The 12406-nt window shown below is 37.6% G+C and overlaps 1 long non-coding RNA gene across 1 annotated transcript; it reads right to left on the bottom strand.

Moving 5' to 3' along the window:
* LOC138891836 (uncharacterized) lies at nt 1–3118 on the bottom strand. The gene is made up of 4 exons (XR_011408171.1): nt 1338–3118; nt 621–930; nt 321–406; nt 1–66 (listed from the first exon to the last, which is right to left on the bottom strand). It is a non-coding gene; the product is annotated as an uncharacterized lncRNA (long non-coding RNA).
* Nucleotides 3119–12406: the final 9288 nt, after the last annotated feature.

The raw sequence follows: 12406 nt of genomic DNA, 5'->3' as shown, positions 1-12406 counted from the left end.
TAAGTAAGGAAGTATGTTGATATATTTTGGGTAATTCCCTTCATTGGTACATGGTAGATTGGGTACCTAACAATAAAATTAGAGAAAATTAACTCAAATTCTCTAAATTGAATAAATAGATGAATAATGGAGAGAATTGTTTCCTTAATAATAATTTCTAGAAAACAATTATCATTAACATCAATTCCAAATTTCTATATGATATTGAATTGATAAATTTTATTGCTATGTGGAAAAAATAATTGTTTCATCAATGTATTATTGGAATTTCACTTGAAATTATTACAAAGGTCAAAATAGGAAGAAGAAAAAAAAAATACCAAGCAACAACCATCCAACTTGCAGGAGACAAGTCAATGCTCTTCAGTGACTGAAGTCCTGGATGCTTCTCACTAAATTCATATATCTGAAATATCCAAAACAAAATCAAAAAATATTACTTTAAAATACAAAATTAAGAATACTAAGTGACTATTAAAAATATATTCTTTTCAAAAATAGTCTCAACTTATCAAAAGGTAGGAAAACCTCTTGGTCATCAAACTCTGACCTAACGTCACACATTCTCATGTTATTTTAAAATTTTCTAACTAATTATTAAAAAACTTAAGTTTACACACCTTTTCCACCAAGGGAATTCTCCAACAGGGAGAGGCAATCTCAGAATGTTGAAAATACATATAGCCAAGGCGATTTTCATTAACATTCATTGAAGGTGCATAACTTCTTTGAATGTTTTGTTGATTGGCTACTACATCTCGGGACGGGACTGATCCCAAAAAAAGATCTCTTGAGCCCTCTGCATGCTCAAAAGTAGAGTCAGTTGAGTTATTGCTGGAAGTCCTCGAGAGTTTTTCACTACCACTTACTTCACTCACTGACTCCAGCTCAAGATCAAGTCCATCAATAACATGGTCTTCTGATAAGTTTCTATAGAAAATAAAAAAGTATCAGTAATGACATATCACTATTATATATTGATTCAAGAAAGCTAAAGATTTGACAAGCACAAATCTGTCACAAACCAAGCACGTAATGTGCACGGTTGGTAACCATATATCTCGTTTATGGACTACTATCAAAATCTAAATAGTTAAATATAAATAAAATATAAAAAAATAAACGTATCGGCCACAAGAAAGAAAAAAGAATGTAGAGAATTAATACATCCATTGCAAAAGAAAATTTATCTCAGTTTTGGTTTGTTATGTTAACCATGATAAAGAGAGCAAAAAAAGCTTATTTTTTTCTTATAGTTTAGTTTCGTAACTAAGCAAAATATAATAGATAAACAAACAATTAAAAATAACTTTTTGAGTTGGCTGAGTCGATTTAACCATTTTTTCCACCATCAAACACGTGCGCGCACGAGAGAGAGACGTATCCATTGTGTTCCTTTCAATCCAAACATCATAAACATCAGCAACAAAACAAGCTTTTAGCAGTATTCCTTGTGTTGTTGTTCGCCTAGCTTCCTTTAGTGTCCGTTGCCTTTCTCCTTTTCCCAAGGCAGTACATCTCTATTCCACTTTAACCAGCTAAAATATTCTGCCAGAAGCCTCTTGAGAAAGTGCAGTTAAAGAAAACAAGTGTTGGGAGGTTTCTGGGCAGGTTTTGCATAGTACACATGATGGGTCCATCTCATTCAAAAGCCAAAGTAATAGGCATGTGCCTAAGGAAAATATTTGGTTAAGAATTTCTTTGGTTTGGTAGCCTATTTTATTGAATTTCTTTGGTTTGGTAGCCAACTTTGTTGAATTGTCAATATTGAAGAAAAAAAAGGAAAAGTATGTGCAAATTGTCAAATATAGTAGCCTTTAGAGAGTGAGGCTTCGGCTCTCATTTCTATACACCAACAAAGAAAAAAAGAAAGAGTGAGGTTTCACATATAAGGTATAAGAAAATAGTCTGTGAGAAAAATAGAGAGTGAGCAATATTGTAGTGAGGTTGGAATATCAAAAGAGGGTTATTTCTTTAGAGTGTTGTAGTAGTCTTTGAAATATTTTACTCGGACCTACAAAGTGTAAAATTCCTTGCTATAGTGATATCAGTTGCTCATCTCAGGGCCGTGGTTTTTCCCTTATTCAAAAGGGTTTTCCATGTAAAAATCTTGGTGTCGTTGTCACTCTTTTATTCTTGTTAATTACCGTATCTTGGTGCTACGTTATTATTCCGCTTTTATTACTGTGAATATTATTTTTGTAGGGGGTTATTCCTAACAAATGGTATCAGAGCATAGGTTCTGCTCGTTCATAGAAGTACTATTCACTGCCGGTAGTACTATATGTCCGGAGTAAAGTACGAGGTAGCAAATTTCAACGGAGAAAACAGTTTCTCAACATGGTAAAGAAGGGTGAGGGATCTGCTCAATCAACAAGGATTACACAAGGTACTTGATGTTGATGCCAAAAAGCCTGATACCATGAAAGCTGAGGATTGGACTGAATTGGATGAAAGGGCTGCTAGTGCAATCAGGTTGCACTTATCAGATGATGTGGTAAATAACATCATTGATGAAGACACTGCATGTGGCATTTGGACAAGGTTGGAAAGCCTATACATGTCCAAAACGCTGACAAATAAATTGTACCTGAAGAAGCAGATATACTCCCTACACATGGGTGAAGGTACAAGTTTTTTGTCACATTTAAATGTGTTTAACTGACTAATCACACAGCTCGCCAACCTCGGAGTGAAAATCGAGGAAGAAGATAAAGCCATCTTTCTATTGAACTCGTTGCCATCTTCGTACGATAATTTGGCAACAACCATCCTGCACGGTAAGACTACCATTGAGTTGAAAGACGTCACATCGGCTCTTCTACTCAATGAGAAGATGAGAAAGATGCCTGAAAATCAAGGACAGACTCTCATCACAAAAGGTAGAGGCAGGAGTTATCAAAGGTGTTCGAGCAACTATGGTAGATACGGAGCTCGTGGGAAGTCTAAGAACCGATCCAAATTAAGAGCTAGAAATTGCTACAATTATGATCAACCAGTAGGGATGTTCATAAAAAACCGAAAAACTGAACCAAACAGACCAAAAAACCCGATACTTTTTAGGTTTGGTTTGGTTTTGATTTTGAATTTTAAAAATCGATCAAATTTGGTTTGGGTTTGGTTTTAATCAAAAAATAACCGAAAAAAATGAACCAAACCGACTATAAAAGTAGCTATTTAAATTTATTATTACACCTATATATATGTATATTTTTATATAAAGTTTCTAAAATTTTATGATACGTACTAGTCATTTATATTTTTAGTCTAGTTCCTTTCTATTATAATAATCTAATTATTTGTCTTTATATTCTAGCTTGATTGGTAGTTTTCTTTTGCTAAGTACAAGAATTTATTTCATGTTAAAAATAATTGATTTTTAATTGAGTACTTTAATTATTCATCACTATTTGATTCAATTATCATCAATATATCTTGGTAAATGATAGATTTCTCAAAGAGCAATTGATTTGATAGTGTTACGTTCAAAATATAGTCACCGGAATATGCGTTTGGTTGTGTATATCTCATATTTAAGAAAGAAATCGATGAATAACCGAAAAAACCGACAAAAATCGAATCAAACCGAGTCGATAAAAAATCGACTTAATTGGTTTGGTTTGGTTCCAATATTTAAAAACCCGACTTACTTGGTTTGATTTCTTTTTCGGGAAAAACCGACCCAAACCGAAACATGAACACCCTTATCAACCAGGTCACTTCAAAAGAGATTGCCCAAATCTAAGGAAGGGCAAAGGTGAAACTAGTGGCCAGAAGAATGACGACAACACAGCCACCATGGTGAAAAACAATGATAATGTTGTCCTCTTTATAAACAAGGAAGAGGAATGCATGCACTTATCAGGTCCAGAGTCAGAATAGGTGGTTGATACAACAACATCTTACCATGCCACACCGGTAGAAGATCTTTTTTTGCAGATATGTAGCAGATGATTTCGGCACTGTGAGAATGGGTAACACAAGTTACTCAAAGATTGCGGGGATTGGTGACATTTGTATCAAGAAAAATGTCGGATGCACATTGGTTCTAAAGGACATGCGACATGTACCTGATTTGCGGATGAACTTGATCTCGAGAATTGCTTTAGACCGAGATGGATACGAGAACTATTTTGCAAATCAAAATTGGAGACTCACCAAGTGATCATTAGTGATTGCAAAGGGAGTTGCTCGTGGCACGTTGTACAGGAAAAATGTAGAAATATGCCGAGGTGAATTGAACGCGATACAAGATGTGATTTCTACAGATTTGTGGCACAAGAGAATGGGTCATATGAGCGAGAAGGGATTGCAGATTCTTGCCAAGAAACCACTCATTTCTTCTGTCAAAAGTACAACGGTAAAACCTTGTGACTACTGTTTATTTGGTAAGCAACATATAGTCTTATTTCAGACATCGTCTGAAAGAAAATTGAATATGCTTGATTTGGTATATTCTAATATTTGTGGTCCAATGAAAATTAAATCGATGGGCGGTAACAAATATTTTGTTACTTTTATTGATGATACTTCACGAAAATTATGGGTTTATATTTTGAAAACCAAAGATCAGGTGTTTTAAGTTTTTCAGAAGTTTCTTGCTCTGGTGGAAAGGGAGACAAGCCAAAAGCTAAAGCGTTTCTGAAGTGACAATGGAGGTGAGTACACTTCAAGGAAATTTGAAGAGTACTGTTCAATCTATGGGATCAGACATGAAAAGACAGTTCCTGGAACCCCACAGCACAATAGCGTAGCCAAGAGGATGAACCGCACCATTTTTGAGAAGGTGAGAAGCATGCTCAGAATGGCTAAACTGCCTAAGTCATTCTGGGGTGAAGCAGTTCAGACAGCCTGTTACTTAATCAATAAGATTCCATCAGTTCCATTGGAGTTTGACATCCCAGAGAGAGTTTGGACCAACAAGGAAGTGTCCTACTCACATCTAAAAGTGTTCGGTTGTAGAGCTTTTGCACATGTACCAAAGGAGCAGAGAACAAAGTTGGATGATAAATTTGTTCTGTGCATATTCATCAGATATGGAGATGAAGAGTTCGGGTACAGATTGTGGGATCCTATAAAGAAGAAGGTCATTAGAAGAAGAGATGTAATCTTCTAAGAAAATGAAGTTGGAGTTGTAGATGATCAATCAGAGAAGACAAAGAATGGTATAATCCCTAACTTTGTTATTATTCCTTCTTCTTCTAACTATCCCACAAGTGCAGAAAGTACGGCCGACGAGGTTGCCGAGCAGGGGGAGCAACCTGGTGAGGTTATTGAGCAGGGAGAGCAACTTGATAATGATGTTGAGAAAGTGGAGCACCCCACTCAGGAAGAAGAAGAACCTCAACCTCTGAAGATATCAGATAGGCCAAGGGTAGAGTCATGTAGGTACCCTTCCACAAAGTATGTCCTCATTAGTGATGAAGGGGAGCCAGAAAGTCTTAAGGAGGTGCTTTCCCATCTAGAAAAGAACCACTGGATGAAAGCCATGCAAGAAGAGATGGAATCTCTATAGAAAAATGGCACCTACAAGCTGGTTGAACTTCCAAAGAGTAAAATACCACTCAAATGCAAATGGGTCTTTAAACTCAAGAAAGATGGAAATGGCAAGCTGGTCAGATACAAATCTCGATTGGTGGTAAAAGGCTTCGAGCAGAAGAAAGGTATTGATTTTGACAAAATTTTCTCACCTGTTGTCAAAATGACTTCTATTCGAATAATCTTGAGCTTAGCAGCTAGCCTAGATCTTGAAGTGGAGAAGTTGGACGTGAAAACTGCATTTCTTCATGGAGATTTGGAAGAGGAAATCGATATGGAGCAGCCAGAAGGATTTGAAGTAGCTGAAAGGAAATACATGGTGTGAAAACTGAATAAGACTCTTTATGGGTTGAAGCAGGCACCAAGGCAGTGGTACAAGAAGTTTGACTCATTCATGAAAAGTCAACCTTACACAAAGACATATTATGAACCATGTGTATACTTCAAAAGATTTTCTGACAACAACTTTATTATTTTGTTGGTGTATATGGATGACATGTTAATTGTAGAAAAAGACAAGGGGCTGATCGCAAAGTTGAAGGAAGATTTGTCCAAGTCATTTGATTTGAAGGACTTGGGCCCATCACAACAAATTCTGGGTATGAAGATAGTTTGAACAAGCAGAAAGTTGTGGTTGTCTCAGGAGAAGTACATTGAACGTGTACTGGAATGCTTCAACATGAAGAAAGCTAAGCCAGTCAGCACACCTCTTGCTATTCATCTAAAGTTGAGCAAGAAGATGTGTCCTACAACAGTGGAGGAGAAAGGGAACATGGCTAGAGTTCCTTATTCTTCAGCAGTCGGAAGATTGATGTATGCAATGGTATGCACCAGACCTGAGATACCAATAAAGGATTTCTGGATCTCAACCTATATTCACCCTTAGTTTCTCTCTGAGCTCGACTCTGCCTAAGATTTCAACCAACACTAGTTTGAACTTTCTTCAACTTAGAGAAACACAAGCAACAACCCCAGTTTATTCAAACTAACAAGCAGATAGAGCTCTAAGCAAATTTATTAATCAAAAACAATTTATAAGTTATGACCACATGACCCACTTTACTAAAACAATGCCAAATAAATTCATGTTATGATCCTAAAAACTAAGTAAAGCCATCAATCAAAACCAATATATGCAAGTCAATAGCAGTACTCAAATCTAAACTCTTTTTCTTCTGTCAAAGTGAATATTGAGCAATATTCTTTAAGGTACAAACCTTTAGCATGCCATCACAAATGGACACAAATTCAAGCACACTATAAACAGTTATAGCCAAGAGGCTCCAAAACAGGTAAAGCCAAATATCCCCAAATCCCACAATCTTGAGCAAAATCCCTCAAAAGGTACTCATTTTTGGTGTAAAACTTCACATATGGACTAAATTCAAGAACCCCATTTTAAAAAACTCTGCTAGGAAGACCAAAATCAACACTGTAATTGTACTCTTCACAGTGTTTTCTATAAAAACAAAGCCCCTTTCTAAGAACACTAAGACCCAAAGGCTGATCTTTAAAAGCAAGAAAACACTTCCCTTGAGTTCTTAAAGACTGCACTTAAGTTGGGATTGAAACAAAATCTAATAGCTGAAGAAAAGATTTGATATTTTCCTTGAGAAGATCATCAGCTCCATGGCTCCAGAAAATCTTCAAATGGGAAATTGAATCTCTGTCTTTTGAAGAAAGAATCAACCCCTTTTGCATATTATTCAAGCAATAGGACATGGAAATAGGCTTTGAAGCATCATTAGCTTTAGCTGCAGCCATATTTGATCAGTGAATTTCTAGCAATTTCTTTAGGATTACTTTTCTTATCTCACCTAAATTTTTCTACATTATTCTGCTCCTTTTTCAATAGCATTATCCATGGTCGGTTCCATGTGGCATTTTCTTTAGGATTACTCACTGTACGTTAGTTAAATCTAAGCCATGAAATTTAAAATTCAAAAATTTTGGAAGCATACAAATGTGTGGATAATAATTTATCACTACTTTAGTATATTCAGCTGCATTTTTAAGTTATACAATATGCAAATACATGGTTTTTCGTTCTTATATCTGATTATTCAAATAAATAACATGTTACAATCAATTAAAATACACTCATAATATTAAAAAAACAAATCATTATAAAAATCAATCCATAATAAAACCAAAAAACCAAGAATTTAATTAAACTAATCCTGAATTCCTCTCAAATATCCATCTTCACTCCTGAAATCACCTTTCCTTCTCACAGCAAAAGCAAAAACTAGTTGATTCCAGAACACTTCTATTCAAACCCTTAAACCCTTTTCTAATTCACCTTCATTTCCTCACTTTTTATATATAAAAACCTTATAATAAATCTCTTCCCTTCATCATTATTTCAACATTTTCTTGATTATCAACCATGGCTAAATATTACAACAACTACTCTTATTATGACTACCTAGAATACTTCTCTTTACCTCTATACTTCACATTTTTCCTTGTTATCGTATTCTTCATTTTGTTCTTCACTTGGTACATCAACTACGAGTCGATTTTCGAGGATTTTATGCATCAAATAAAGATTTTTCTCATGATTTTTCCTTTGGTTCTTTTGCTTGTGGTTCATTTGTTGAGCAGTGAAAATAAAGAGCGCGTTCCGTTGTTTATTTCTTTGCCAGAAAAAGAGTCGTTTCATAGAGTTGGTGGATTGCCTGTTGGTGTGGGAATTTTGCTTGTATTTCTCACCATAGTTCTTTGCAAGAACGTTGGTTCCCTTTGTTTAGTAGAAGATAAGGGTTTCTTTGTTTTGGAAATGGTAGTCCGTAAATAAAAGTGTTGGTTTTATGTAAGGATTTAACTTTGCATATTCTTGGTAGTGTAATAAGGGAGACAACGGTAAAGTTGTTTCTACGTAATCTATAAGTCACGAGTTCGAGACGGAAATCAACCAGTAATGTTTGCATTAGGTTAGGCTGTCTACATCACACCTCTTTGGGTGCGGCTCTTCCCCGGCCCTGCGGGATGCCTTGTGCACTGGGCTGCCCTTTATTCTTGGTAGTGTAAGTAATATTCACACTATCGATGTATCTTAACACGTTATAGTCATAGGCGCAGCCAGAATTTAAACCTTGTGAATTCGAGGTTCTAATCATTTTAAACTACTATGTTCTAAATTAATAGTAATTAATACATATTCAATTAATTTTTATGACAAATACAAAATTCGGACCAAAGCTATTGGATCGGGCCAACCCGTTGCTGATAGACTAGCTCGGCCCCTGGTAGTTACGTGCATAGGTATATTCAGATGTTGGTAGATCTTTTATTCTATTTGTTAGAGCTAACAGAATCATTTATCAAGCCCAACTTCTTAGGTATGCATCAGTATTTTGCCCGTAACAGTTTAATTTCTGTACACCGATAATAATATCAGGGTAATCCAACAAGTGGGGTCTGGGTAAGGTAGTGTGTACGCAGACCTTACTCCTACCTTCAAGAAGGCAGAGAGATTGTTTCCGATAGACCCTCAGCTTTCTATACACCGATAGTGTAAATAAATTTTCACATTGTTAGATTATCTAAAAGCGGATTTGTAAAAAGCGGATTTGTAATCGAGAAAATAAAGCAAATTACCTCCAATGATATGTTAAAATACACTGATATGTAAAAATTCCTTAAGAACAGTTTATATAAGATAAATCTTATTTTTAATAGGTTACAACAAAATATGGCCAGACACCATCTTCTTGTTTCTTCCTCATTGTCCTCTCTTTATATAACTCTCCTCTCCTCCACATGTAAAAATTGATTTCTCCTTACCAACCTATCTAAACTATTCTCCTTGTTCACTTACCTGCCAAATCATTAGCCAAAATATAAGCTGCACGATAGACATAAACGAAGAGGTGTCCACTACTCAGACTCGTCGACTATTGACTCAAGAAAGAATTTGATTGAAGACAAGAGCAGAACTAAGATGTTCCGCGAAGCTGAAATAGCGCTTGTCTGATCGTTCTGACCAAATTCCGTACTGCATCTCTTGGCATCCTGACCACAGGGACGGATTTAGGGGGCGGAAGGGTGTTCTCCCTAACCCTTTTCGCCATAAAATTACACTGTAAATATAAGACAAAATCTGTTTTGTATCTCTATATATTATATTTTGAATCCGTTTGCCACAACCCAAAAGTATAGTTCAGTGGTCAAGGGGGTTCAATTTGTTGGTTCAATTCCCACTAGACACAATCCCTTCTCATTTAGTAACTTTTTTCTTTTTTGAACCCCTTAGCGAAAATTTTACCCCGGCCATTGACCATCAGCCTAAGTTAGTAAATGCTTTCTTACATAATGCTCGACCGTGCCTGTGACATCCGGCATCTTGACATTATGATCCACGGTACTAATTTGTTGTTCTTTTGACATTTTTACAGTGATTTTTTCCTCTAGAGGGATTACGTCTTTTTGTTCAGCTTTCAATGTTATGGAATTGACTGACTGCACAATCTTTTGTCCATGAGGCGAGAGTTCAGCAACAAGTAATGGCTAACCAACCTTTGCTTGGAACCGACCTGATTTCTCCTGTTCGCGATGCCTTCAGCTCCATCAGTTGATATGTTGTTTGTAAAGTTTAATAGCAACCATTCTCGACTTTCTAGCTCCTCCACCTTAGGTTCAGACTGATGGTTTCGGATATTATAAGGGCGTCAAGCTCTTCATCCTTTGAACTCTTAAGCCCGGAGTCTTAGTTCCAAGCTCATCTCCAGATGCGACCATAAATCTATGGAAATGCTGATTTATTTTGACTACAAGAATGCTCAGATAGATTGATGGATCTCTATTAGCTCTCTGGATGCACAAGGCATCCCGTGTTAATGCAGGGTTTGGGGAAAGCCGCACCTCAAGGTGTGTGATGTAGACAATCTATCTAAATGCAAATATTAGCGGTTGCTTTCACAGTTCGAACCCGTGACTTATAGGTCACACAGAGACAACTTTACTATTTGCTCCAGTGACCTATTAGTTCCCTGGATGGTTAGAACGAATTCTACCACGTAAACATCTACAGTAACAATATCCTGCAGACATATAGCGAAACTGGAACTTAAACCAGATCTACATGCACCGGTTACTAAGGGATACTGAGTTACACTCAGCTGAGTAAAATCGTTGCAAAAACACGAAGCACGGGCTGAAAATGCCCTTCCAACAACCCCCTGCCCCTTCTGCAGCGGAAACCGAATGCAGTCCTCTTGGAAAGCAGAAGCCTTCTTTACTAACATGCATGATCCTTTCTAGGTAGTTAACAAAACATTTTATGTACAACTTCCACCACTACTAGTCTACTAGCAATCCATGTTTGAGCAAACGGTAACGTCTGTCTATCACATATCAACCCCAAAACCTTTTCGATTTCAGCAAGTGCACACTGCAGCCTTTCAGTACCCTGCTTTCAAAGTGTTATCAAGCAAAGACATACTGAGTAAAATAAAGAAATACTGAGTAAAATAAATTAACTTCCTGTCAAAAACAAGAAAATAAAGTTGAGTAAAAACAAAGGAAGATCAACATGGACATATAGACTGAATCTTACCCCTGCAATATCAATTGGTCGCGGTATATCTGGAGATCTCAATCCAATTACCTGCAAGAACCAAACTTTTAAACTTGTGCCAAATATCCAATATCAGCGATAATTATTTAAATATCTCGACTGTCCCCTCGATAGGAAGGTGTTAAGGTCGAAAATTAGGGTTGACAGGTAGTCGAGAGTGTCTCCTAGTCCTACCAGTAGTATTAGTACTATTCTTGTATTTTTCTTATTCTTAGATCTTTATTACTTTCCGTTGCATCGTTCGCTTCCACTGTCTTATTACCTTGTTGTCGATGTTGTTTGTTGCTTCCTTCTCACAGTTCCTTGAGCCGAGGATCTATAGGAAATAGACTCTCTATCTTCCCAAGGTAGGGATAAAGTCTCCATTCACATTACCCTCCCTAGACCACACTTGAGGTCACACTGGGTTTGTTGTTGCTGTTGGACTAACTATTCCTGCTCCTCCCAAAGGAGGAATAGAAGTAACATGTCACAACCCGCACTTTGGGGTTGTGACTTCGGCCAAGAACTGGTGAGAAAAGGCTCTTCTGATTCTCTGACGTAGATCTGTCTACTCAGGAAACTTGGGTTTTTTAATTTTAAGCATATATAAGGGGGGTATAGGTGTTGAAAGCTCAACCTGCCTCCCCTATACGTGCTGCCACCAAGCCGTATCTAACCTCAAGGTCGCTCATTGAGGGGAACCTCAAGGGCCTTCCTGGATGACTCAAAGGAGTGTCCTGAGTATCCATACGAATTAGGGAACTCTATGGACGACGCGACGCCTTCGGGCTAGCGTTGGGCACCAAACAGGCGCTGGAGGTTGATATGTGGGATAGGTATGCCCCACGGGATGCCGAAATGTTGGACAAAGACCTCCGTGCCAATTGGATACTTGATGCACCTATCTTAGGGGCATCATGTGTCGACTTGTAAGCATGACTTGGGTTCAGCCATGCGAGCAAGGGTCTGTTGGCTTAAACGTGCAGTTATGGGGCAACATTGCACTAGACGGGATGAAAGTGTATCGCGAGGGCTATGTATGGGCATGGCACGGAAGACGCACATGACAATGGCCAAGGACTAAAGGTTGTCTTACTCGGGCGAGGCACAAGCCGGGTGCGGATGCATGAGGCGAGTGTCAAGCTTGAGGATTGGGCTGTGCACGGGAGAGCGATGCTCAGTCTTAGGTTAAGGACAAGACATGTCCTTAGCCAACCCCCAGGGCATGCATGGATTATGATCCTAAGACAGGAAGCGCCACGACATGTCGAAGCCAAGAGCTTAGACATCTTATGGGCGGCACAA

Source organism: Nicotiana tomentosiformis, chromosome 5 (genome assembly GCF_000390325.3).
Source record: "Nicotiana tomentosiformis chromosome 5, ASM39032v3, whole genome shotgun sequence".
NCBI classification, from domain to species: Eukaryota; Viridiplantae; Streptophyta; class Magnoliopsida; order Solanales; family Solanaceae; genus Nicotiana; species Nicotiana tomentosiformis.
This window is presented reverse-complemented; position numbering and strand designations above follow the sequence as displayed.